General features: G+C 41.3%; 9 non-coding genes across 9 annotated transcripts; all 9 read right to left on the minus strand.

The window, feature by feature from the left end:
• Positions 1-567: 567 nt before the first annotated feature.
• On the minus strand, positions 568-639 carry trnap-ugg (transfer RNA proline (anticodon UGG)). The gene has a single exon. It is a non-coding gene; the product is annotated as a tRNA-Pro (tRNA).
• Positions 640-1,733: 1,094 nt separating this feature from the next.
• On the minus strand, positions 1,734-1,805 carry trnap-ugg (transfer RNA proline (anticodon UGG)). Its single transcript has one exon. It is a non-coding gene; the product is annotated as a tRNA-Pro (tRNA).
• An 896-nt stretch (positions 1,806-2,701) lies between these two features.
• trnap-ugg (transfer RNA proline (anticodon UGG)) lies at positions 2,702-2,773 on the minus strand. Its single transcript has one exon. It is a non-coding gene; the product is annotated as a tRNA-Pro (tRNA).
• A 1,306-nt stretch (positions 2,774-4,079) lies between these two features.
• On the minus strand, positions 4,080-4,151 carry trnap-agg (transfer RNA proline (anticodon AGG)). The gene has a single exon. It is a non-coding gene; the product is annotated as a tRNA-Pro (tRNA).
• A 936-nt stretch (positions 4,152-5,087) lies between these two features.
• trnap-ugg (transfer RNA proline (anticodon UGG)) lies at positions 5,088-5,159 on the minus strand. Its single transcript has one exon. It is a non-coding gene; the product is annotated as a tRNA-Pro (tRNA).
• A 2,301-nt stretch (positions 5,160-7,460) lies between these two features.
• trnap-agg (transfer RNA proline (anticodon AGG)) lies at positions 7,461-7,532 on the minus strand. The gene has a single exon. It is a non-coding gene; the product is annotated as a tRNA-Pro (tRNA).
• Positions 7,533-8,468: 936 nt separating this feature from the next.
• On the minus strand, positions 8,469-8,540 carry trnap-ugg (transfer RNA proline (anticodon UGG)). The gene has a single exon. It is a non-coding gene; the product is annotated as a tRNA-Pro (tRNA).
• Positions 8,541-10,854: 2,314 nt separating this feature from the next.
• Positions 10,855-10,926, minus strand: trnap-ugg (transfer RNA proline (anticodon UGG)). The gene has a single exon. It is a non-coding gene; the product is annotated as a tRNA-Pro (tRNA).
• A 4,197-nt stretch (positions 10,927-15,123) lies between these two features.
• trnap-ugg (transfer RNA proline (anticodon UGG)) lies at positions 15,124-15,195 on the minus strand. The gene has a single exon. It is a non-coding gene; the product is annotated as a tRNA-Pro (tRNA).
• Positions 15,196-27,069: the final 11,874 nt, after the last annotated feature.

The following is a 27,069-nucleotide window of genomic DNA, read 5'->3' on the forward strand; positions in this document are numbered from 1 at the left end:
TCGTTTGGAGGCCATGGTTAAAGGAGGCCAGTGTAGCAAAACATTTTAAGACATACTGCTAGAGACAAATTTGTGACACACTCCAAGCTCCTCCTTGCCAAACACTGCCAGACAGACTCTTGAAGGTTCCACCAAGATTTGAACTCGGATTGCTGGATTCAGAGTCCAGAGTGCTAACCATTACACCATGGAACCAACAGTATCTGTACACCTGTTTGTAGTGTAGAAAACACTCAAGGAGGCTGTGCGAAAAGCAACTAACCAGCAATGGTGTCTGAAAAGCATTCACGGCTCCACCCTGAGTAAACCCGGGATCGAACCAGGGACCTTTAAATCTTTAGTGTAACGCTCTCCGAACATCAAAGCAAAGGACACGAGCCCCCAGTCAACCACTAATGGCTACCCTGCATGGCAGCCAATTTGAGCCATCTTAGACATACCCACTTTTGTTGTACAAAGTTTAAATTGCAGACTAGGAACTGAGAACAGGGCATGGAAACATGCAGGTGTATTATTGGCCGAAAGAAGGCAGAAATGACAGCTACCTCTCAGTAAGACGCTCAATGTGGGCTCGTCCGGGATTTGAACCCGGGACCTCTCGCACCCAAAGCGAGAATCATACCCCTAGACCAACGAGCCACAGGTCACTCTTCAGTAGAGGCCAATTTGGTGCGTATTTCACTCTGCTCGATGCTATGGTCGCTCCAACATCCTGCCTCTGTAGCTGACAAGGACAGACATAGAGCTCATGCACTGAGCAGATTTCTGAGAAACTAAATTTTTACATACCTGCTCTAGCTTGGCCTGCCCTAGTAGATAAATGTTGATTAAAACATCAACGACAAAACACAAGAGCCGAATTCTACATCGTGGCACTGCCACACAAATCTTGCTGATGAGAAGCTGTCTGAGTTCTTTAATGCTTCTCCACCGATGATCTCTGTCTTCTCAACTTAGTTCCTGCCTAGTTTTATTTGAGTTCTAGATCGTTTGGAGGCCATGGTTAAAGGAGGCCAGTGTAGCAAAACATTTTAAGACACTGCTAGAGACAAATTTGTGACACACTCCAAGCTCCTCCTTGCCAAACACTGCCAGACAGACTCTTGAAGGTTCCACCGAGATTTGAACTCGGATTGCTGGATTCAGAGTCCAAAACTCAGAGTTTGGAGGCCATGGTTAAAGGAGGCCAGTGTAGCAAAACATTTTAAGACACTGCTAGAGACAAATTTGTGACACACTCCAAGCTCCTCCTTGCCAAACACTGCCAGACAGACTCTTGAAGGTTCCACCGAGATTTGAACTCGGATTGCTGGATTCAGAGTCCAGAGTGCTAACCATTACACCATGGAACCAACAGTATCTGTACACCTGTTTGTAGTGTAGAAAACACTCAAGGAGGCTGTGCGAAAAGCAACTAACCAGCAAGCATCAGAATGGTGTCTGAAAAGCATTCACGGCTCCACTCTGAGTAAACCCGGGATCGAACCAGGGACCTTTAAATCTTTAGTGTAACGCTCTCCGAACATCAAAGCAAAGGACACGAGCCCCCAGTCAACCACTAATGGCTACCCTGCATGGCAGCCAATTTGAGCCATCTTAGACATACCCACTTCTGCTGTACAAAGTTTAAATTGCAGACTAGGAACTGAGAACAGGGCATGGAAACATGCAGGTGTATTATTGGCCGAAAGAAGGCAGAAATGACTGCTACCTCTCAGTAAGACACTCAATGTGGGCTCGTTCGGGATTTGAACCCGGGACCTCTCGCACCCAAAGCGAGAATCATACCCCTAGACCAACGAGCCACAGGTCACTCTTCACTCTGCTCGATGCTATGGTCGCTCCAACATCCTGCCTCTGTAGCTGACAAGGACAGACATAGAGCTCATGCACTGAGCAGATTTCTGAGAAACTAAATTTTTACATACCTGCTCTAGCTTGGCCTGCCCTAGTAGATAAATGTTGATTAAAACATCAACGACAAAACACAAGAGCCAAATTCTACATCGTGGCACTGCCACACAAATCTTGCTGATGAGAAGCTGTCTGAGTTCTTTAATGCTTCTCCACCGATGATCTCTGTCTTCTCAACTTAGTTCCTGCCTAGTTTTATTTGAGTTCTAGATCATTTGGAGGCCATGGTTAAAGGAGGCCAGTGTACCAATACATTTTAAGACACACTGCCAGAGACAAAGTTGTGACACACTCCAAGCTCCTCCTTGCCAAACACTGCTAGACAGACTCTTGAAGGTTCCACCGAGATTTGAACTCGGATTGCTGGATTCAGAGTCCAGAGTGCTAACCATTACACCATGGAACCAACAGTGTCTGTACACCTGTTTGTAGTGTAGAAAACACTCAAGGAGGCTGTGCGAAAAGCAACTAACCAGCAAGCATCAGAATGGTGTCTGAAAAGCATTCACGGCTCCACTCTGAGTAAACCCGGGATCGAACCAGGGACCTTTAAATCTTTAGTGTAACGCTCTCCGAACATCAAAGCAAAGGACACGAGCCCCCAGTCAACCACTAATGGCTACCCTGCATGGCAGCCAATTTGAGCCATCTTAGACATACCCACTTCTGTTGTACAAAGTTTAAATTGCAGACTAGGAAGTGAGAACAGGGCATGGAAACATGAAGGTGTATTATTGGCCGAAAGAAGGCAGAAATGACTGCTACCTCTCAGTAAGATGCTCAATGTGGGCTCGTCCGGGATTTGAACCCGGGACCTCTCACACCCAAAGCGAGAATCATACCCCTAGACCAACGAGCCACAGGTCACTGTTCAGTAGAGGCCAATTTGGTGCGTATTTCACTCTGCTCGATGCTACGGTCGCTCCAACATCCTGCCTCTGTAGCTGACAAGGACAGACATAGAGCTCATGCACTGAGCAGATTTCTGAGAAACTAAATTTTTACATACCTGCTCTAGCTTGGCCTGCCCTAGTAGATAAATGTTGATTAAAACATCAACGACAAAACACAAGAGCCGAATTCTACATCGTGGCACTGCCAAACAAATCTTGCTGATGAGAAGCTATCTGAGGTCTGTAATCCTGCTCCACAGATGATATCTGTCTTCTCAACTTAGTTCCTGCCTAGTTTTATTTGAGTTCTAGATCGTTTGGAGGCCATGGTTAAAGGAGGCCAGTGTAGCAAAACATTTTAAGACACACTGCCAGAGACAAATTTGTGACACACTCCAAGCTCCTCCTTGCCAAACACTGCCAGACAGACTCTTGAAGGTTCCACCGAGATTTGAACTCGGATTGCTGGATTCAGAGTCCAGAGTGCTAACCATTAACCGCTCAAGGAGGCTCTGCAAATAGCAATTAACCAGCAAGCATCAGAATGGTGTCTGAAAAGCATTCACGGCTCCACTCTGAGTAAACCCGGGATCGAACCAGGGACCTTTAAATCTTTAGTGTAACGCTCTCCGAACCTTGCAAACCAATATTGAGAAAAACATCAAAGCAAAGGACACGAGCCTCCAGTCAACCACTAATGGCTACCCTGCATGGCAGCCAATCTGAGCCATCTTAGACACACCCACTTCTGTTGTACAAAGTTTAAATTGCAGACGAGGAACTGAGAACAGGGAGAAGTGGGCATGAAAACATGCAGGTGTATTATTGGCAGAAAGAAGGCAGAACTGACTGCTACTTCTCACTAAGATGCTCAATGTGCCACCATGTACCCAGATACTACTCAAAAAAAGGAGCTTCAAAGCGGGCTCGTCTGGGATTTGAGCTTGGGCCCTCTCTCTCCCATACCAGCAATAAAACAAAAAAACACACCCCAACACCAACAAGCTCTCAGATGCTCCTGCAACTAGCAAATGCAAGATGAAGGCTCACATTGTTGTGAAGCGATCCAAGAATCTATTTTTTTGACATATCTCCACTGCTTAGTTTAGGCAAAGTTTAAACTGCAGAAGAGGAACGAAGAAGAGCAGCGAGAAGTGGGCATGAAAACATGCAGTCGCAGCTTTAGTCTTAATTGACAGTGGCGTATGTTTGGCCCTAGAATTGCAGAATGGACTGAAAATGCTCTAGAAAAGATGCTGCAAAGACAGAAGAGGGCTCGTCTGGGATTTGAACCCTGGACCTCTCGCACCCTAAGCGAGAATCATACCCCTAGACCAACGAGCCTCAGGTTGCGGTTCAGTAGAGGCCAATTTGCTACGTATTTCACTCTGCTCGATGCTACGGTCGCTCCAACATCCTGCCTCTGTAGCTGACAAGGGCAGAAAAAGAGCTCATGCACTGACCAGATTTCTGAGAAACTCAAGTTTTACATACCTGCTCTAGCTTGGCCTGCCCTCGTAGATAAATGTTGATTAAAACATCAACGACAAAACACATGAGCCGAATTTAACAGCAGAAATCTACATCGTGGCACTGCCAAACAAATCTTGCTGATGAGAAGCTATCTGAGGTCTGTAATCCTGCTCCACAGATGATATCTGTCTTCTCAACTTAGTTAATGCCTAGTTTTATTTGAGTTCTAGATCGTTTGGAGGCCATGGTTAAAGGAGGCCAGTGTAGCAAAACATTTTAAGACACACTGCCAGAGACAAATTTGTGACACACTCCAAGCTCCTCCTTGCCAAACACTGCCAGACAGACTCTTGAAGGTTCCACCGAGATTTGAACTCGGATTGCTGGATTCAGAGTCCAGAGTGCTAACCATTACACCATGGAACCAACAGTGTCTGTACACCTGTTTGTAGTGTAGAAAACACTCAAGGAGGCTGTGCGAAAAGCAACTAACCAGCAAGCATCAGAATGGTGTCTGAAAAGCATTCACGGCTCCACTCTGAGTAAACCCGGGATCGAACCAGGGACCTTTAAATCTTTAGTGTAACGCTCTCCGAACATCAAAGCAAAGGACACGAGCCCCCAGTCAACCACTAATGGCTACCCTGCATGGCAGCCAATTTGAGCCATCTTAAACATACCCACTTCTGTTGTACAAAGTTTAAATTGCAGACTAGGAACTGAGACCAGGGCATGGAAACATGCAGGTGTATTATTGGCCGAAAGAAGGCAGAAATGACTGCTACCTCTCAGTAAGATGCTCAATGTGGGCTCGTCCGGGATTTGAACCCGGGACCTCTCACACCCAAAGCGAGAATCATACCCCTAGACCAACGAGCCACAGGTCACTGTTCAGTAGAGGCCAATTTGGTGCGTATTTCACTCTGCTCGATGCTATGGTCGCTCCAACATCCTGCCTCTGTAGCTGACAAGGACAGACACAGAGCTCATGCACTGAGCAGATTTCTGAGAAACTAAATTTTTACATACCTGCTCTAGCTTGGCCTGCCCTAGTAGATAAATGTTGATTAAAACATCAACGACAAAACACAAGAGCCGAATTCTACATCGTGGCACTGCCACACAAATCTTGCTGATGAGAAGCTGTCTGAGTTCTGTAATGCTGCTCCACTGATGATCTCTGTCTTCTCAACTTAGTTCCTGCCTAGTTTTATTTGAGTTCTAGATCATTTGGAGGCCATGGTTAAAGGAGGCCAGTGTACCAATACATTTTAAGACACACTGCCAGAGACAAATTTGTGACACACTCCAAGCTCCTCCTTGCCAAACACTGCCAGACAGACTCTTGAAGGTTCCACCGAGATTTGAACTCGGATTGCTGGATTCAGAGTCCAGAGTGCTAACCATTACACCATGGAACCAACAGTGTCTGTACACCTGTTTGTAGTGTAGAAAACACTCAAGGAGGCTGTGCGAAAAGCAACTAACCAGCAAGCATCAGAATGGTGTCTGAAAAGCATTCACGGCTCCACTCTGAGTAAACCCGGGATCGAACCAGGGACCTTTAAATCTTTAGTGTAACGCTCTCCGAACATCAAAGCAAAGGACACGAGCCCCCAGTCAACCACTAATGGCTACCCTGCATGGCAGCCAATTTGAGCCATCTTAGACATACCCACTTCTGTTGTACAAAGTTTAAATTGCAGACTAGGAAGTGAGAACAGGGCATGGAAACATGCAGGTGTATTATTGGCCGAAAGAAGGCAGAAATGACTGCTACCTCTCAATAAGATGCTCAATGTGGGCTCGTCTTAGATTTGAACCCGGGACCTCTCGCACCCAAAGCGAGAATCATACCCCTAGTCCAACGAGCCACAGGTCACTGTTCAGTAGAGGCCAATTTGGTGCGTATTTCACTCTGCTCGATGCTACGGTCGCTCCAACATCCTGCCTCTGTGGCTGACAAGGACAGACATAGAACTCATGCACTGAGCAGATTTCTGAGAAACTAAATTTTTACATACCTGCTCTAGCTTGGCCTGCCCTAGTAGATAAATGTTGATTAAAACATCAACGACAAAACACAAGAGCCGAATTCTACATCGTGGCACTGCCACACAAATCTTGCTGATGAGAAGCTGTCTGAGTTCTGTAATGCTGCTCCACCGATGATCTCTGTCTTCTCAACTTAGTTCCTGCCTAGTTTTATTTGAGTTCTAGATCATTTGGAGGCCATGGTTAAAGGAGGCCAGTGTACCAATAGATTTTAAGACACACTGCCAGAGACAAATTTGTGACACACTCCAAGCTCCTCCTTGCCAAACACTGCCAGACAGACTCTTGAAGGTTCCACCGAGATTTGAACTCGGATTGCTGGATTCAGAGTCCAGAGTGCTAACCATTAACCGCTCAAGGAGGCTCTGCAAATAGCAATTAACCAGCAAGCATCAGAATGGTGTCTGAAAAGCATTCACGGCTCCACTCTGAGTAAACCCGGGATCGAACCAGGGACCTTTAAATCTTTAGTGTAACGCTCTCCGAACCTTGCAAACCAATATTGAGAAAAACATCAAAGCAAAGGACACGAGCCTCCAGTCAACCACTAATGGCTACCCTGCATGGCAGCCAATCTGAGCCATCTTAGACACACCCACTTCTGTTGTACAAAGTTTCAATTGCAGACGAGGAACTGAGAACAGGGAGAAGTGGGCATGAAAACATGCAGGTGTATTATTGGCAGAAAGAAGGCAGAACTGACTGCTACTTCTCACTAAGATGCTCAATGTGCCACCATGTACCCAGATACTACTCAAAAAAAGGAGCTTCAAAGCGGGCTCGTCTGGGATTTGAGCTTGGGCCCTCTCTCTCCCATACCAGCAATAAAACAAAAAAACACACCCCAACACCAACAAGCTCTCAGATGCTCCTGCAACTAGCAAATGCAAGATGAAGGCTCACATGGTTGTGAAGCGATCCAAGAATCTATTTTTTTACCATATCTCCACTGCTTAGTTTAGGCAAAGTTTAAACTGCAGAAGAGGAACGAAGAAGAGCAGCGAGAAGTGGGCATGAAAACATGCAGTCGCAGCTTTAGTCTTAATTGACAGTGGCGTATGTTTGGCCCAAGAATTGCAGAATGGACTGAAAATGCTCTAGAAAAGATGCTGCAAAGACAGAAGAGGGCTCGTCTGGGATTTGAACCCTGGACCTCTCGCACCCTAAGCGAGAATCATACCCCTAGACCAACGAGCCTCAGGTTGCGGTTCAGTAGAGGCCAATTTGCTACGTATTTCACTCTGCTCGATGCTACGGTCGCTCCAACATCCTGCCTCTGTAGCTGACAAGGGCAGAAATAGAGCTCATGCACTGACCAGATTTCTGAGAAACTCAAGTTTTACATACCTGCTCTAGCTTGGCCTGCCCTCGTAGATAAATGTTGATTAAAACATCAACGACAAAACACATGAGCCGAATTTAACAGCAGAAATCTACATCGTGGCACTGCCAAACAAATCTTGCTGATGAGAAGCTATCTGAGGTCTGTAATCCTGCTCCACAGATGATATCTGTCTTCTCAACTTAGTTCCTGCCTAGTTTTATTTGAGTTCTAGATCGTTTGGAGGCCATGGTTAAAGGAGGCCAGTGTAGCAAAACATTTTAAGACACACTGCCAGAGACAAATTTGTGACACACTCCAAGCTCCTCCTTGCCAAACACTGCCAGACAGACTCTTGAAGGTTCCACCGAGATTTGAACTCGGATTGCTGGATTCAGAGTCCAGAGTGCTAACCATTACACCATGGAACCAACAGTGTCTGTACACCTGTTTGTAGTGTAGAAAACACTCAAGGAGGCTGTGCGAAAAGCAACTAACCAGCAAGCATCAGAATGGTGTCTGAAAAGCATTCACGGCTCCACTCTGAGTAAACCCGGGATCGAACCAGGGACCTTTAAATCTTTAGTGTAACGCTCTCCGAACATCAAAGCAAAGGACACGAGCCCCCAGTCAACCACTAATGGCTACCCTGCATGGCAGCCAATTTGAGCCATCTTAGACATACCCACTTCTGTTGTACAAAGTTTAAATTGCAGACTAGGAAGTGAGAACAGGGCATGGAAACATGCAGGTGTATTATTGGCCGAAAGAAGGCAGAAATGACTGCTACCTCTCAATAAGATGCTCAATGTGGGCTCGTCCTAGATTTGAACCCGGGACCTCTCGCACCCAAAGCGAGAATCATACCCCTAGTCCAACGAGCCACAGGTCACTGTTCAGTAGAGGCCAATTTGGTGCGTATTTCACTCTGCTCGATGCTACGGTCGCTCCAACATCCTGCCTCTGTGGCTGACAAGGACAGACATAGAACTCATGCACTGAGCAGATTTCTGAGAAACTAAATTTTTACATACCTGCTCTAGCTTGGCCTGCCCTAGTAGATAAATGTTGATTAAAACATCAACGACAAAACACAAGAGCCGAATTCTACATCGTGGCACTGCCACACAAATCTTGCTGATGAGAAGCTGTCTGAGTTCTGTAATGCTGCTCCACCGATGATCTCTGTCTTCTCAACTTAGTTCCTGCCTAGTTTTATTTGAGTTCTAGATCATTTGGAGGCCATGGTTAAAGGAGGCCAGTGTACCAATACATTTTAAGACACACTGCCAGAAACAAATTTGTGACACACTCCAAGCTCCTCCTTGCCAAACACTGCCAGACAGACTCTTGAAGGTTCCACCGAGATTTGAACTCGGATTGCTGGATTCAGAGTCCAGAGTGCTAACCATTAACCGCTCAAGGAGGCTCTGCAAATAGCAATTAACCAGCAAGCATCAGAATGGTGTCTGAAAAGCATTCACGGCTCCACTCTGAGTAAACCCGGGGTTGAACCAGGGACCTTTAAATCTTTAGTGTAACGCTCTCCGAACCTTGCAAACCAATGTTGAGAAAAACATCAAAGCAAAGGACACGAGCCTCCAGTCAACCACTAATGGCTACCCTGCATGGCAGCCAATCTGAGCCATCTTAGACACACCCACTTCTGTTGTACAAAGTTTAAATTGCAGACGAGGAACTGAGAACAGGGAGAAGTGGGCATGAAAACATGCAGGTGTATTATTGGCAGAAAGAAGGCAGAACTGACTGCTACTTCTCACTAAGATGCTCAATGTGCCACCATGTACCCAGATACTACTCAAAAAAAGGAGCTTCAAAGCGGGCTCGTCTGGGATTTGAGCTTGGGCCCTCTCTCTCCCATACCAGCAATAAAACAAAAAAACACACCCCAACACTAACAAGCTCTCAGATGCTCCTGCAACTAGCAAATGCAAGATGAAGGCTCACATGGTTGTGAAGCGATCCAAGAATCAATTTTTTTGCCATATCTCCACTGCTTAGTTTAGGCAAAGTTTAAACTGCAGAAGAGGAACGAAGAAGAGCAGCGAGAAGTGGGCATGAAAACATGCAGTCGCAGCTTTAGTCTTAATTGACAGTGGCGTATGTTTGGCCCAAGAATTGCAGAATGGACTGAAAATGCTCTAGAAAAGATGCTGCAAAGACAGAAGAGGGCTCGTCCAGGATTTGAACCCTGGACCTCTCGCACCCTAAGCGAGAATCATACCCCTAGACCAACAAGCCTCAGGTTGCGGTTCACTAGAGGCCAATTTGCTACGTATTTCACTCTGCTCGATGCTACGGTCGCTCCAACATCCTGCCTCTGTAGCTGACAAGGGCAGAAATAGAGCTCATGCACTGACCAGATTTCTGAGAAACTCAAGTTTTACATACCTGCTCTAGCTTGGCCTGCCCTCGTAGATAAATGTTGATTAAAACATCAACGACAAAACACATGAGCCGAATTTAACAGCAGAAATCTACATCGTGGCACTGCCAAACAAATCTTGCTGATGAGAAGCTATCTGAGGTCTGTAATCCTGCTCCACAGATGATCTCTGTCTTCTCAACTTAGTTCCTGCCTAGTTTTATTTGAGTTCTAGATCGTTTGGAGGCCATGGTTAAAGGAGGCCAGTGTAGCAAAACATTTTAAGACACACTGCCAGAGACAAATTTGTGACACACTCAAAGCTCCTCCTTGCCAAACACTGCCAGACAGACTCTTGAGGGTTCCACCGAGATTTGAACTCGGATTGCTGGATTCAGAGTCCAGAGTGCTAACCATTACACCATGGAACCAACAGTGTCTGTACACCTGTTTGTAGTGTAGAAAACACTCAAGGAGGCTGTGCGAAAAGCAACTAACCAGCAAGCATCAGAATGGTGTCTGAAAAGCATTCACGGCTCCACTCTGAGTAAACCCGGGATCGAACCAGGGACCTTTAAATCTTTAGTGTAACGCTCTCCGAACATCAAAGCAAAGGACACGAGCCCCCAGTCAACCACTAATGGCTACCCTGCATGGCAGCCAATTTGAGCCATCTTAGACATACCCACTTCTGTTGTACAAAGTTTAAATTGCAGACTAGGAAGTGAGAACAGGGCATGGAAACATGCAGGTGTATTATTGGCCGAAAGAAGGCAGAAATGACTGCTACCTCTCAGTAAGATGCTCAATGTGGGCTCGTCCGAGATTTGAACCCGGGACCTCTCGCACCCAAAGCGAGAATCATACCCCTAGACCAACGAGCCACAGGTCACTGTTCAGTAGAGGCCAATTTGGTGCGTATTTCACTCTGCTCGATGCTACGGTCGCTCCAACATCCTGCCTCTGTAGCTGACAAGGACAGACATAGAGCTCATGCACTGAGCAGATTTCTGAGAAACTAAATTTTTACATACCTGCTCTAGCTTGGCCTGCCCTAGTAGATAAATGTTGATTAAAACATCAACGACAAAACACAAGAGCCGAATTCTACATCGTGGCACTGCCAAACAAATCTTGCTGATGAGAAGCTATCTGAGGTCTGTAATCCTGCTCCACAGATGATATCTGTCTTCTCAACTTAGTTCCTGCCTAGTTTTATTTGAGTTCTAGATCGTTTGGAGGCCATGGTTAAAGGAGGCCAGTGTAGCAAAACATTTTAAGACACACTGCCAGAGACAAATTTGTGACACACTCCAAGCTCCTCCTTGCCAAACACTGCCAGACAGACTCTTGAAGGTTCCACCGAGATTTGAACTCGGATTGCTGGATTCAGAGTCCAGAGTGCTAACCATTAACCGCTCAAGGAGGCTCTGCAAATAGCAATTAACCAGCAAGCATTAGAATGGTGTCTGAAAAGCATTCACGGCTCCACGCTGAGTAAACCCGGGATCATACCAGGGACCTTTAAATCTTTAGTGTAACGCTCTCCGAACCTTGCAAACCAATATTGAGAAAAACATCAAAGCAAAGGACACGAGCCTCCAGTCAACCACTAATGGCTACACTGCATGGCAGCCAATCTGAGCCATCTTAGACACACCCACTTCTGTTGTACAAAGTGTAAATTGCAGACGAGAAACTGAGAACAGGGAGAAGTGGGCATGAAAACATGCAGGTGTATTATTGGCAGAAAGAAGGCAGAACTGACTGCTACTTCTCACTAAGATGCTCAATGTGCCACCATGTACCCAGATACTACTCAAAAAAGGAGCTTCAAAGCGGGCTCGTCTGGGATTTGAGCTTGGGCCCTCTCTCTCCCATACCAGCAATAAAACAAAAAAACACACCCCAACACCAACAAGCTCTCAGATGCTCCTGCCACTAGCAAATGCAAGATGAAGGCTCACATGGTTGTGAAGCGATCCAATAATCAATTTTTTGCCATATCTCCACTGCTTAGTTTAGGCAAAGTTTAAACTGCAGAAGAGCACTGAGAAGTGGGCATGCAAACATGCAGTCGCAGCTTTAGTCTTAATTGACAGTGGCGTATGTTTGGCCCAAGAATTGCAGAATGGACTGAAAATGCTCTAGAAAAGATGCTGCAAAGACAGAAGAGGGCTCGGCCGGGATTTGAACCCGGGACCTCTCCTACTCTAAGCGAGAATCGTACCCCTAGACCAACGAGCCACAGTTTGCGGTTCAGTAGAGGCCAATTTGCTACGTATTTCACTCTGCTCGATGCTACGGTCGCTCCAACATCCTGCCTCTGTAGCTGACAAGGGCAGAAATAGAGCTCATGCACTGACCAGATTTCTGAGAAACTCAATTTTTACATACCTGCTCTAGCTTGGCCTGCCCTAGTAGATAAATGTTGATTAAAACATCAACGACAAAACACATGAGCGGAATTTAACAGCAGAAATCTACATCGTGGCACTGCCAAACAAATCTTGCTGATGAGAAGCTGTCTGAGGTCTGTAATCCTGCTCCACAGATGATATCTGTCTTCTCAACTTAGTTCCTGCCTAGTTTTATTTGAGTTCACGATCGTTTGGAGGCCATGGTTAAAGGAGGCCAGTGTAGCAGAACATTTTAAGACACACTGCCAGAGACAAATTTGTGACACACTCCAAGCTCCTCCTTGCCAAACACTGCCAGACAGACTCTTGAAGGTTCCACCGAGATTTGAACTCGGATTGCTGGATTCAGAGTCCAGAGTGCTAACCATTACACCATGGAACCAACAGTGTCTGTACACCTGTTTGTAGTGTAGAAAACACTCAAGGAGGCTCTGCGAATAGCAATTGTCTGAAAAGCATTCACGGCTCCACTCTGAGTAAACCCGGGATCGAACCAGGGACCTTTAAATCTTTAGTGTAACGCTCTCCGAACCTTGCAAACCAATATTGAGAAAAACATCAAAGCAAAGGACACGAGCCCCCAGTCAACCACTAATGGCTACCCTGCATGGCAGCCAATTTGAGCCATCTTAGACATACCCACTTCTGTTGTACAAAATTTAAATTGCAGACTAGGAACTGAGAACAGGGCATGGAAACATGCAGGTGTATTATTGGCCGAAAGAAGGCAGAACTGACTGCTACCTCTCAGTAAGATGCTCAATGTTGGCTCGTCCGGGATTTGAACCCGGTACCTCTCGCACCCAAAGCAAGAATCCTCAGGTTGCTGTTCAGCGGAGGTCATTTCGCCACATATTTCACTCTGCTCGATGCTACAGTCACTCCAACATCCTGCCTCTGTAGCTGACAAGGGCAGAAATAGAGCTCATGCACTGACCAGATTTCTGAGAAACTAAATTTTTACGTACCAGCTCTAGCTTGGCCTGCCTTCGTAGAATAATATTGATTAAAACATCAACAACAAAATGCATGAGCTGAATTTAAATGCAGAAATCTACATAGTGGCAGTGACACACAAATCTTGCTGATGAGAAGCTTTCTGAGGTCTGTAATGCTTCTCCACAGAAGGTCAGGCGACATCTGTCTTGTCAAATTAGGTCCTGCTCAGTTTTATGTGAGTTCTAGATTGTTGGTTAAAGCAGGCCACTGTACCAATACATTTTAAGACACACTGCCACAAAGAAAGTGGTGACATAGCCCAAGCTACTCCTTGACAAGCACTGCCAGACAGACTCTTGAAGGTTCCACTGAGATCTGAACTCAGATCGCTGGATTCAGGGTCCAGAGTGCTAACCGTTACACCATGGAACCAACAGTGTCTGCACATCTGTTTTAAGTGTAGAGAACACTCAAGGAGGCTCTGCGAAAAGCAACTAACCAGCAAGCATCAGAATGGTCTGGGATTTGAACTTGGGCCCACTTGCTCCCGTACAGCAATAAAAGAAAATAAAACACACCTCAACACCAACAAGCCCTCTGATGCTCCTGCAACTAGCAAACGCAAGGTGAAGGCTCACAGGGCCGTGAAGCGATCCAAGAATCTATTTTTTGCCATATCTCCACTGCTTGTGCTGCATTCCTAAACCAATTTTTAGAAAAATGTCAAGTCAAAGTTTAAACTGCAAATGAAAAACTAAGAAGAGAAGCGAGAACTGGGCATGAAAACATGCAGACGCAGCTTTAGTCTTAATTGACAGTGGCGTATGTTTGGCCCAGGGATCCTGCCTCTGTAGCTGACAAGGGCAGAAATAGAGCTCATGCACTGACCAGATTTCTGAGAAACTAAATTTTTACGTACCAGCTCTAGCTTGGCCCGCCTTCGTAGTATAATGTTGATTCAAATATCAACGACAAAACACATGAGCTGAATTTAACAGCAGAAATCTACATCGTGGCAGTGACACACAAATCTTGCTGATGAGAAGCTGTCTGAGGTGTGTAATGCTTCTCCACAGATTGTCAGGTGACATCTGTCTTCTCAATTTAGTCCCTGCTCAGTTTTATTTGAGTTTTAGATTGCTTGGAGGTCATGGTTAAAGGAGGCCACTCTAGCAATACATTTTAAGACACACTGCCACAGAGAAAGTTGTGACATAGCCCAAGCTCCTCATTGCCAAGCACTGCAAGACAGACTCTCAAAGAACCAACAGTGTCTGCACATCGGTATGAAGTATAGAAAACACTCAAGGAGGCTCTGCGAAAAGCACCTAACCAGCAAGCATCAGAATGGTGTATGAAAAGCATTCACGGCTCCACTCTGAGGAAACCCAGGATCAAACCTGGGACCTTTAAATCTTCAGTGTAACCCTCTCCGAACCTTGTAAACCAATAATGAGAAAAACATCAAAGCAAAGGACAGACACGAGCCTCCAGTCAACCGCAAACGGCTACCCTGCATGGCAGCCGATCTGAACCATCTTAGACACACCCCATCCTTTCAGTGCAAGTGAGCGACCCCAATCAGCGAAGTGTTGTACAAAGTTCAAATTGCAGATGATAAGGAACTACAAACAGTGAGAAGTGGGCATGAAAACATGCAGGCATATAACTGGCGGAAAAAAGGCAGAACAGACTGATACTTCTCAGTAAGATGCTCAATGTGGGCTTGTTCTGGATTTGAACCAGGGACCTCTCACACCCAAAGCGAGAATCATACCCCTAGACCAACGAGCCACCATGTACCCAGATGCTACTCAAAAAAAGGAGCTGCAAAGCGGGCTCGTCTGGTATTTGAACTCGGGCCCACTTGCTCCCGTACAGCAATAAAAGAAAATAACACACCCCAACACCAACAAGCCCTCAGATGCTCCTACAACTAGCAAATGCAAGATGAAGGCTCACAGGGCCGTGAAGCGATCCAAGAATGGTGTCTGAAAAGCATTCACGGCTCCACTCCGAGTAAACCCGGGATAGAACCTGGGACCTTTGAATCTTCAGTGTAATGCTCTCCGAACCTTGTAAACCAATATTAAGAAAAACATCAAAGCAAAGGACACGAGCCTCCAGTCAACCGCAAACAGCTACCCTGCATGGCAGCTGATCTGAAACATCTTAGACACACCCCCTCCTTTCAGTGCAAGTGCACGAACCCAATGAGCGAAATGTTGTACAAAGTTTAAATTGCAGATGATATGGAACTACGAACTGAGAAGTGGGTATGAAAACATGCCGGCGTATTATTGGCCAAAAGAAGGCAGAACTGATACTTCTCAGTAAGATGCTCAATGTGGGCTCGTCCGGAATGTTAACCCGGGACCTCTCGCACCCTAAGCTAGAATCCTCATGTTGCTGTTCAGCGGAGGTCATTTTGCCACGTATTTCACTCTGCTCGATCCCTAGACCAACGAGCCACCATGTGCCCAGATACTACTCAAAAAAAGGAGCTGCAAAGCGGGCTCGTCTGGTATTTGAACTCGGGCCCACTTGCTCCCGTACAGCAATAAAATAAAAATAAAAAACACACCCCAACACCAACAAGCCCTCAGATGCTCCTAAAACTAGCAAATGCAAGATGAAGGCTCACAGGGTGTGAAGCGATCCAAGAATGGTGTCCGAAAAGCATTCACGGCTCCACTCTGAGTAAACCCTGGATAGAACCTGGGACCTTTAAATCTTACAGTACTCTGCATATCCATTGAGATGAACTGAGAAATATCACAGATCGCTTGACGGAGAGTGAAACTCTGAAGAGTTCAGTCAGAGTCAAAGTGTTTCCGAGAGAAAATATTGTAACGTGAAGGTTCGGTATGTGGCGGTAGATCATTCTTTATAATAATGAACAGGAGAATGTAGACAGAAAACTTACTCAACCGGCACTTTTACTGAACACCGTCACAACAACAACACTTCCTTCAACACAGCCTTTCACGTGACGTCACTAACCAATCAGAAGCAAGGACTTAGACTGAGATAAACAGTGAATGAGTGAATCAGATAGGCAGATTCAGCAGAATATCCTTACTACATTAAACATGTACACATAAAGAACACATAAAGGTGTAAATAATTAACTGACTAAACATTGTAAATATACTTGTAGACTATTAACTCAAATATAAATCATATTCAATTCTAAGCATTACAACTTTCCAACATGAAATATGAACTCCACTTTTAAACCTTACAATATATTTGTGCTAAACTGTAACACATGTAACTCGACAGTTCTAAAGTCTTATCTGAACGGTGAACTACAAAAGACATAAATCATACAACCTGGTCATTTTTGCAGATTAGAAGCCATTGTAAAAAAAAAACAAAAAAACAAAAAAAAAACCCCGATAAAACATCTCTTCATCAAAGTGACTTCGCCATCATATGGACAACATTTAAAGCATAACCAATAATTAATAAAAAATAATAAGAAGTACATTGCACCCATTTGTAAGGAAGGTTATAAATTAATAATTACTTTAGTCATTGTTGTCACGTCACGTGACAAAAGAACAAACAACCCAAAGACCCGAAAGATGAACTAATCAATTCTCTTTCCGGCTCAATACTGCATTGGTTTAGGGTATGGGTCTGGCACATGATTAAGGAACGAGTCAAAAACCAATAGATTCGAACGATGAACTAATCAATTCTCTTTTCGGCTCAGACTGCATTAGTTTAGCGTATGGGGCTGTCACGTGATTAAGGAACGAGTCAAAAACCCGATAGACCCGAACTATGAACTAATCAATTCTCTTTCCGGCTCAGACTGCATTGACTGACACAGGTGAATTTCTACTAGCAGAACAGAACCTATAGAATATTGTGCATGTGCGACTGAACGAATCATCCCCCCAGATGACTCGTTCTTCCCGAGTCACATTAAAGATTCGTTCAAAATGAACGAATCGTTCAAGAACGACACATCACTAGTGACCGGTGGTACCACATACAATGTTTACATGAGCCTGGGTCCCACTTTATATTAGGTGGCCTTAACTACTATGTACTAAACAAAATTAACAGTTGTTACTTTTGTCCCACTACAGTCACAAAAAGTATTTATTTTGTTCCAGTGCAAGCTATATTGTGAATTTCTGTGTCTTGCATCATTTCTTACAAATGTTAATGTCATATTATACCAAAAGAATATTTCTTAGTGAGGGTCAGAAAGACAGACAGAGGTCTGGTTTTATCCAGATGTTTTTGAGAGGGTGTTTCTGGACATAGAGGAACATCTCTCTCTGGGCAGCTGCAACATCACATTTATATTTAGGTTTAAGCCATATCTTTGCCTTTACACCTCCACCTGTGAATTTGCAGTGTTTCCAGATGTTTTAATGCACATTTTTAATTCATGCATAAAAACAACTGGATGGAAACATAAATAGGCCTACTGTTACATTATGTTTAGAGTTTTTTATTATGCTAATGTGATTAAATTTTTATATTGTGCATTCTGTAGAATTTTTTTATTATATAAAAATACATTGAAATTTACAATAAAAAAAATACAGTCAGGTTTTAAGACATCTGATGAAACTTAAACTTAAATTTAAAATGAAAATAGGAAAATGTAATTTAATAATTTTTCTGCAAAGATAAAGGACAAAATATGTTTGCAGTTATTTATTAACAAGGTCACAATCAGGTATACTTAAGAAAAATAAGACTAACAGAAAACAATCTTAGCTTATATTGTTGTGATACTTTTGACCCACCTGTGTGTTACTTTCGTCCCAACCGATGGGGTCGAAAGTAACATTGTTCAAATTATGGTCAAAGTGAAATTATACTGAAGTCTTTCTACATTTCTACAAAATACCACCTGGTATTGTTAGACCACACTTCTGAGTTACTGGCCAAAGCAGAAATATATCTCTGTATACAACATTATCTTTTAAAATGAAGTTTTTCTGAAAAATGGTACTTTCGCCCCTGCTCTCCCCTACATTGTACTAAATTATTAGTTAAAATGTAAGTACTTAGTAGTTAAGGCCACTTAATATAAAGTGGGTCCTGAGCCTGACCCCATGAAGCCCTAAAATTTTAATCTATACCTCCCCTGCCTTTATATATTAGTGTTTAAGTTTTTGTTAAGTTAATGGTATATTTAATGTAATGCCACACTGGCGACAGACTTTAGTGGCTGCAATCATTCAGCCTCCTTGTTAGTGCGTCCGCCTCCCATGCCGGAGAACCAGGTTCAATGCCCACTTGGAGCAAGTGTGAGGTGTGGTAGTGATGACCCGGGAGAGGTGGGGTTGCATTAACTCAATATATTTCAAACAATGTGAGGTAATCAAGCATTTCACTGAAAATTAAAGCATTGTTTTTATGTATGTAGAGTATGTATGTGTATAGATAGAATGTTTGTACATTTATTTTACATTTGTGGTAAAACCACAAAAAAAATACATGGAAGGGCTGTTATGTGAAATGGTCTGATTGTTGTGTTAATTTTTAAATGCATAACAATGGAGTTGCATATTCTGATGCCCCCATCCCCTTTGAATAGATTAGTAGCCTGTTTTTGTGACATCAGCTTCATGAATATTGTTAAACACTTATGTTGCATACAAAATGCAAAAATAGCATAGAATAGGAAACAACTGGATAGTGTTTATTCTCATGAAAGTTTTAATTGGTTTAATAAGCCTATTAAATAACCAGCAATTCTAAACAAATATTCCACATAGTCACTTTGATTTTTATTTAAGAGGCAATTAAGAATTTTAGAAACTTATTCAAGAGTATTTACAGTAGTCTACATAACACTTAACAAATCATAAGCAGAGTAATTTTTGTTTAAATGAAGGAGATTTTTATTGACTTAGAAGTGTTAGAAAAATGATAAATAAAAATTATTTAATGTAACAACTATATGTTCATATGCGACCAAGATTATGTCCTGGATAGGCTATACAATAGAGGTGGTTGCACATTACCAGAGTGAAATGACATGACCAGACTGTGATGCTCAGCCTAGAATAATGGTGTGAGACTGAATCATATAGTGCGTGTTATTGGTAGCAGCTGTGTGTCATTGGTTTCAGCAGTGAGCTTGTGATTAGTGCAATGGAGCATGGGAAATGTAATCCAGAGTGATGTAACAGTATGTGTGGTGTGAGAGTGGTGTGAATTATTTGATTTGGTCAGGCTACATTTTTATTTTCAGGCATACATGTTTTGGTTTGTGCAGTAAGCTGTAAACTGTATTATGAGTGGGTAAAATCTGCAGGCATTATTGTGGCTTTTCTGCTGTATGCGTACCTTAACTTTAGCATAGTTCAGTCTGCAGTGTCTACTGGGTGTTTATCCCACTAAGTAATGAAAGTATTTTTTGCATTGCAGGTACATTCATTCATTTTCATCATGAAGACACTCAGTTTACTTCTTACCTGGATGCTTTTAACATTCTGGACAAGTTCCAATCTGGTTTTAGTGCACTTAAAACAGTCAGCCTTGCTTAAAGTTATGAATGATCTTTTGCTGTCTATTGATTCAGGGACATCTGCCATTCTGATACTGTTAGATTTGAGTGCAGCCTTCAACACTATTGACCATGACATCCTCTTGAATCAAATACAATATGCAGTAAGGGTTCAAGGCATGGCATTTCAGTTGTTCACCTCTTATTTAAAGGGTAGGACGTTTTCAGTAAATATTGGGTTGTTCACCACACCTTCTGCGCCCATCCCTTATGGTGTTCCTCAGGGTTCTATTCCTGGCCCTTCATTGTTCTTGCTCTATATGCTTCCCTTAGGCTCCATTCTCCAGAAATATAGTATTTACTATCATTGCTACACCGATGACCTACAACTTTACCTTCCTATCAAACTCAAAAAAGACTCCTCTTTACAACCTATTTTCTCATGTTTTGACGAAGTGAGAACTTGGATGGCTAACAATTTCTTGCAACTAAACAATGACAAAACTGAAGTGCTTCTGCTAGGCCCCGCTGCACTCATTACTATTGTTACAAATAGGTTAGCTTCCCTTAGTGATAACCTACAACACCATGTAAAAAAAACTGATTAGTCCATTTCGATCCATTACTACAATCTGACAATCATGTAAACATGCTTGTAAAGAGTAGCTTCTTCCACCTCAGATATGTTGCCAAAGTAAAACTTTTTCTCTCTCGAAAATAACTTGAAATTGTCATCCACACATTAATCTCTTCAAGGATGTACTACTGTAACTCTCTTTATGTTGGCCTTCCTCAAAGCACTCTTATCTCTGCTTCACATGGTTCAAAATACGGCAGCCAGATTATTAACAGGAACAAAAAAGAGGGAGCTTATTACTTCTGTTCTTGCTTCATTGCACTGGCTCCCTATCAAATTCAGAGTTGATTTTAAGGTACTTCTTTTTGTATATGGGGCACTGCATAAATCAGCCCTGGATTATATCTGTGACCGACCTTATCCAGCCATATACAACCTCTAGGTCATTAATATCTTGTAACCAGCTTCTTTTATCTGTTCCTTGTTTTCGTTGTAAATCCAAAGGTGACAGTCTTAGCTGTTGCTGCCCCTAAACTCTGGAACAGTTTACCCTTTGCTTTCAGGGCCTCTCCCTCATTCTGTGTTTTTATATCAAACTTAAAGACTATTTTTTTTACACCCTTGCCTTTGAGCGATGCTATGTACGGATCTTTTGGTGTGTTTTTTATATACATATTTAGATTTTATTTTATACTTTCCCCTTTAATTTTTGATCTTTGCTGCTTTTTTAGGTAACCTTTTATTGTAAAGCACTTTGGATCAACTATGGTTGTTAATGTGCTCTATTAATAAACTGACTTGACTTGACACTGTGACAAGTGACAAAAACAGCATGACCTTTTTTACTGTATCCTGTATTTTCATCGGAAGAGGATTATTTAGGTGTATTCGCTAAAACCGCATACATATTTATTTGAGGGATACAGTTTTAAATTGTTTTTTTTTCTTCTGTGACATCAGAAATGCAGAGCACAATAATAAGGCTGCTGTATCCACCCACATGGAAAGAACCTATATGTGGATATATGCACATATACGCTGCATATATGCACATATATGATAATATACAGTATATGCGGCTTATATGCTCATATATGCTGCATATATGCCATATATATACTGCATATATGCGTATATATACTGCTTATATGCTGCATATATGCATATATATGCCACATATAGGCAAAATTGAGGTGCATATATGTGCATATACAGGAAATATAGGTCTCCTGTATTGCTTCTTCACATCCACATATAAGCCCTATACATTCAAGATATGTCTTCTACATAGCTAATGGCAGGATCTGGTCATTTTGTAGCTCATATCCCATTTTTAACTGTCATACATGATGCCTAGCTCATATTTTCTATTATCAAGGCAAAAACTAAGAATTAATGAAAAAAAAAAAAGAACTAATTAAGAACTTATGTATGTACGAACATGTGAAATTGGTATCACATGTAATTGGCATGTTATGGAATTAAAAAAAAAGAGGAAAAAGTAAAAATCTCGGACACCCTATCAAACATCATTGGATAGTGCAGGAAGGAAGAGGAGGAAGAGGCAGCGGAGGAGGAGGATGATGAGGCGCGTCAAGACAGACCTTCAAAGAATCATAAAGAGATTTTTTTTTTTCTGTTCAGTTTTTTGTCTTATTTTTGTTCTTGTACTATTTGATTGTTCTTGTAAATACATAATATACATTTCTATATTTTGGACTTTTATTTATGTTGCCTAGCAGGTTTTTTGTCTTATTTTTGTTCTTGTCCTATATTTTTTGTTTTGTACTATTTGATTGATCTTGAGTAAATAAATAATGTACATTTCTACATTTTGGACTTTTATTTATCTTGCCTAGCAGCTATGGATTTTAATTTTACTATTATAGGTGAACATATAGGTGCATACATGCATATATGTACCTATATAGGTATATGTATGCACATATATATGTGTACATATATGTGTAAATATATGTGTGCATATATGTACATATATGTACATATAATATAGGAAAACGGCCAATTTTATATATGTCACATATATTAAAAACCTGTATCAAAGCCTATATTGAAACATATGTTTATATAGGTTTTTTCCATGTGGGCAGATGATAAAGAACGTGTGCCTCCGCTCTCACACTCTTTCTGAGAAATTCAGTGTAGTTTCCTGAGCACAAAGCCATCGAATATAAAGCTGATTATAGTATGGCATCGAAGGATGACAAATGGAAGGGTAGCTCAAGATATATGCCATAATCACCAACATAGCTGTTCAATTTTGCTAAATCTTTATTTCCTACAAACACAAAAGCAACAGTTATTATTTTTCCTCTTGGATTTTAATAGTCTTCTAGTACTTGGTATCGTGGCCTTCTCCTCTTAATCTGTTCTTCATTATTTTGCATGTCTTCTTGCTGTTGACTGAGTGCAAATTAGATTTAATTTCATTACTCTAATTAAGATTAAAGAACTTTTAATTATGTGGAAAGTGTACATGACTTTGGAAAAAGCTGCTGATGCACTGAAACAGACATTGAATGATATTTTTTGAATATGAAAGATGTTTGTAAAGTCATTTAGCCTGCACCCATGAACCATTTATGCTTAAAGCTTTACCTGATTTGAAGTATCTTTTCATACAAAACATACACGTTTAGCTGATTTTCTTTCTTTTTTTGCCTGTGGGATACCATGAAATGTAATATTAGTTAAATAACTTACCGTTCTGCAAGTTTTCAACTCTGATATAATATCAGTGATTAAAAATGAAAGTTTCATATTGATATCTTTTATCGGTGATTCATAATTTCAGAGTTCACTGACCATGACTTCTCATAGTCGTGGTGCATGCGATAAACTCAGACTTGATTGAACTCAGTTCAGCTGTTCTAATACCGAAAACCAAGAGTTTCCCTTCTCGGGTTAGCTTTCAAGTCAACTCAGGGTTGAACCTTCTTTTTTTTATACTTTGACTTTGCATTTAATTAATTTAAAACTGCATTATTAAATATAAGGATATAGTTTTTTTTCTCCCCACTTTTTCATCGCTTTTTTTCTCATGCACTTTTTTCCTTTTTTGTGAATATAATACTCACCACCAAAATATGAAAGAAAACTTATAATCTTCAGTCACTTGTTTCCTTCTCACCCTTCTCACTTCCTCTTCACACACACTCGCTTGGAGATAGAAAAAACTCTGAAACTCATAAAGATGTTTGTTGTCCAATTATATCAGATGATTACCTTTTCTTAATGCTATGAACAGCAGTTAAGATGCAATCATTGCTTTAATGTGATCATTGTTTCTGCTTAAATGAACACACGACGTCTACCAACTAGAATCTGTGTAGAATCTCAGAACTTTACATTTCTGCCATATAGACATGACATGACATGTCAACTCTGATAACAGATCTCTCTTAACTGTAATGTAGAAAAATGCATAATCTGTCAGTCTGCTTTGAAACCATATGTACTGTGAAAAGTGCTATAGAAATAATTCTGAACTGAACTGAATGGCTGGACAGAATGCCGAGAATGTGTGGTGTGTTAAAAAATGTATTCAGGAGTCACTTTTTAAATAACTGTTTTAATGAAAGTTAGAACAAGAAGAACTAACAGAAACAGGAACGGCAGAAAATATATTGGAGTTCAGCAGGAGAGTTTTTTCATTACTGATGATCATTTCACATAAGAGTTTTATCTGAAATCCTGTTGGCCATACAAGAGTTCTTTGAGGAGATAGAAAGTGACATAAGTCAGAGAGTAGAGAAAGCAGTCACAGGAAGACAGGAAACTATGCAGTTTTCTCTGTCAGAAGCACAGGAAACCACAGCACGTCATTTGTGAGAAAATGGTTGGCATGATCAGACACACACAGCCTGTTTATAAAGCAACTGCTTTGGAAGTCTGAATTGTCTCTGACTCAGTAAGCAATTCCTGTTTACAGAGGAATGGTCTGAAGGCTCTGAGAACACCATCCAGCAAGACTGATGTCTCTTTATATGGTTTTTGTGCTTCATGGGTGTTTCTGTTTCAATCAGGAGAATCCCCAAACATTCCTCTATGAATCACAAAAGAAGAGATTTTGAAGAGCATCTAAGTGATACCTGTCTGTATAGTGACAGAAAAGTCTTACAGGTGTAGACCATTGTTTAATATGCATCTCAAGAGCTTATTTACTTCATAGTCTTAAAGTGATGTATTAACTGTCACAGACAGATTTTTTGGGGGGTGATCTGTATTGACAACAGTTCGTTTCAGTGTCTTGCCTGATACATTTACATGCAGAATGAATATCTAATGTATTCTTGAGTGTTTTGCTCAGTGAACATGAGTTGCTTTAGTAAAAAGCAACTGGATGTGCTTCTCTTGCTGTAGTGTTTACAGAAAGCAAAGAGCTGAAATGCCGTCTGAAAACTAGTGCATTATGTGTTTTGAAGACATATTTTTAAATTGATTGATCGATTATCCACAGTTTACATATTTTAACTTTCAGGTTTTCATCTCCAACAGTTTGTAAAATTAGTTTGGATCAGTCTTCTTTGATTTTTTCACTTCAGTTGGACACAGTTGGACACAAAGTAGATTTGTGTTTGTTTTCATCTCTTCTGCAGGCAATCTTGACATGGCTAATGACATTTTTAGAATAAATTGTGGATGTATAGTTTGTGGTTTCCTGCTTCTTATTCCAGGAATAGTTTCACTCTGTTTCTTTTATTTTGCCAATGATCCGAAAGTCCCTGCTCATGATGTAGTTCTTTTTTAAAGGTCAGGTAATGTATTAACTCTGGGGGAGTTTGAGAATGAGTTGGAGTGGAGTGTTCCTTTAAACTGACAGTAATAAAAAAGCCCCTTTAATCAAACAGCCCATAATGCAATCAGTGCCATTCAGTGTGAGCACCATGAGACCAAAAATTTTTTTTGCACATGTATGATGTTTGATGAGGATAGCTTTAAACTATGATTTAATAGCTAATTATATTTTCATCGTTTCTCTGTTCTGAATAGGCCTACTTCTCAATTTAAATTATTTGTTGTGGAGTGACTGGAATGGAAATATCATATTCAGGGGGGTGCACATAAGTGGTCTCTGCATGCGCGACCAAATTAAAAAATGCGTAATATAAATATGTTCTGACAGCGCATTTGCATACCGACATGGTTGAAAGCTGTTAATACACAATTATCATTTTAGATCACAAACTGTACTATATAAGTTATATTTTCAACCTGAAAGCATAAATCTAGGCTATGCCTACCATTTCAAAGCACAATATAAAACTGTGACATGCATCCACTGTCGCTCTTTAATCAGCAGCAGTGCCAAATCCAGAAGCACGTGTACTTACTTGCTGGCAACCTGCAACCTGCTAAAAGCCTGCTAATTTTAAGTTTGAATATGATGAAAACGCTTTTGTTTATTTATTTTTAGACACTTTTTTCCCCAAATTGCTGAATACATAAAGTGATTCTTCTTAAAAAGGCAAACAAAGTAGTAGTAAATATTAGCATTTTATTTTTAGGTTTATTTACTATAAAATAAATGCACTTGTATTTAATACTAGGACTGCTTTTATTTGTAATAATATTATCATATATTATTTAGTTTATTTCCTATTATTTAATTGTTTAAAAAACTAAATAAATAAAGTGTAATAATATTATAACTATTATTAATTCATTTTTGATAGTTGCATTTAATGGGTCACGCTACATGCAGTGTGAAGACCAAACCAAATCTCTCTTCTGAGAACCAGGCTGAAAAATTATGTGCACCTCTGATCATATTGTTAAACCATGCAGAAAGATTTGATGACGTCATCAAAGTCCACCATACCTTGGCTTTTGTTGAATTGGCGCCACAGGCTTCAAGATGCCACTACATTTGTTTCTAGGTGCTTTTTAGAAGGGCCAGATTATATAATGATGAATTTAGTCCTTCAATTTACAGCGATTATTGTGAGCAGCTTCATAGACTTTTGTGTTGTGTTATTTAAAGGAAAAGTTCATGTGTCACTAACTAGTTGAATAAAGAATACTGATTAAAACTTAGCTGTAAGCCATGAAATCAATTAAAACCCAACGTATCAGAGCTTAAAACAAACACAAATACAGATCTACTTTGTGTCCAGCTGAAGTGAAAGAATCAAAGAAGACTGATCCAAACTGTTTTTACAAACTGTTAGAGGTGAAAACCTGAAAGTTAAAATATGTAAACTGTGGATAATCGATCAATAAAAATTATAAAGATGTCTTCAAAGACAGAATACACTAGTTTTAGGATGGCATTTCTGCTCTTTGCTTTCTGAAAACACAACAGTAACACAAGCACATCCAGGTTATCGCATCTTAATAAACCACTTTCTTAAAATAAATACAATATCATGTGTGGTGTCTTTCTTAATAAACCACTTTCTTAATAAAACAATACCAATAACAAATTTGGTTACAATACAAAGGTATTACATAAGAAATAAAGGCACATTTGCAATAGGAGGACAATTGCTTAATTTCCTCTACAACATGCAGCAGTTACATATTTGCATGTAAAAGGCCTTCCCAGAAAATAAACAAAATGATAAAACCTTAGACAATATTA

This window comes from Carassius auratus, unplaced genomic scaffold (genome assembly GCF_003368295.1).
Source record: "Carassius auratus strain Wakin unplaced genomic scaffold, ASM336829v1 scaf_tig00030202, whole genome shotgun sequence".
NCBI lineage: Eukaryota > Metazoa > Chordata > Actinopteri > Cypriniformes > Cyprinidae > Carassius > Carassius auratus.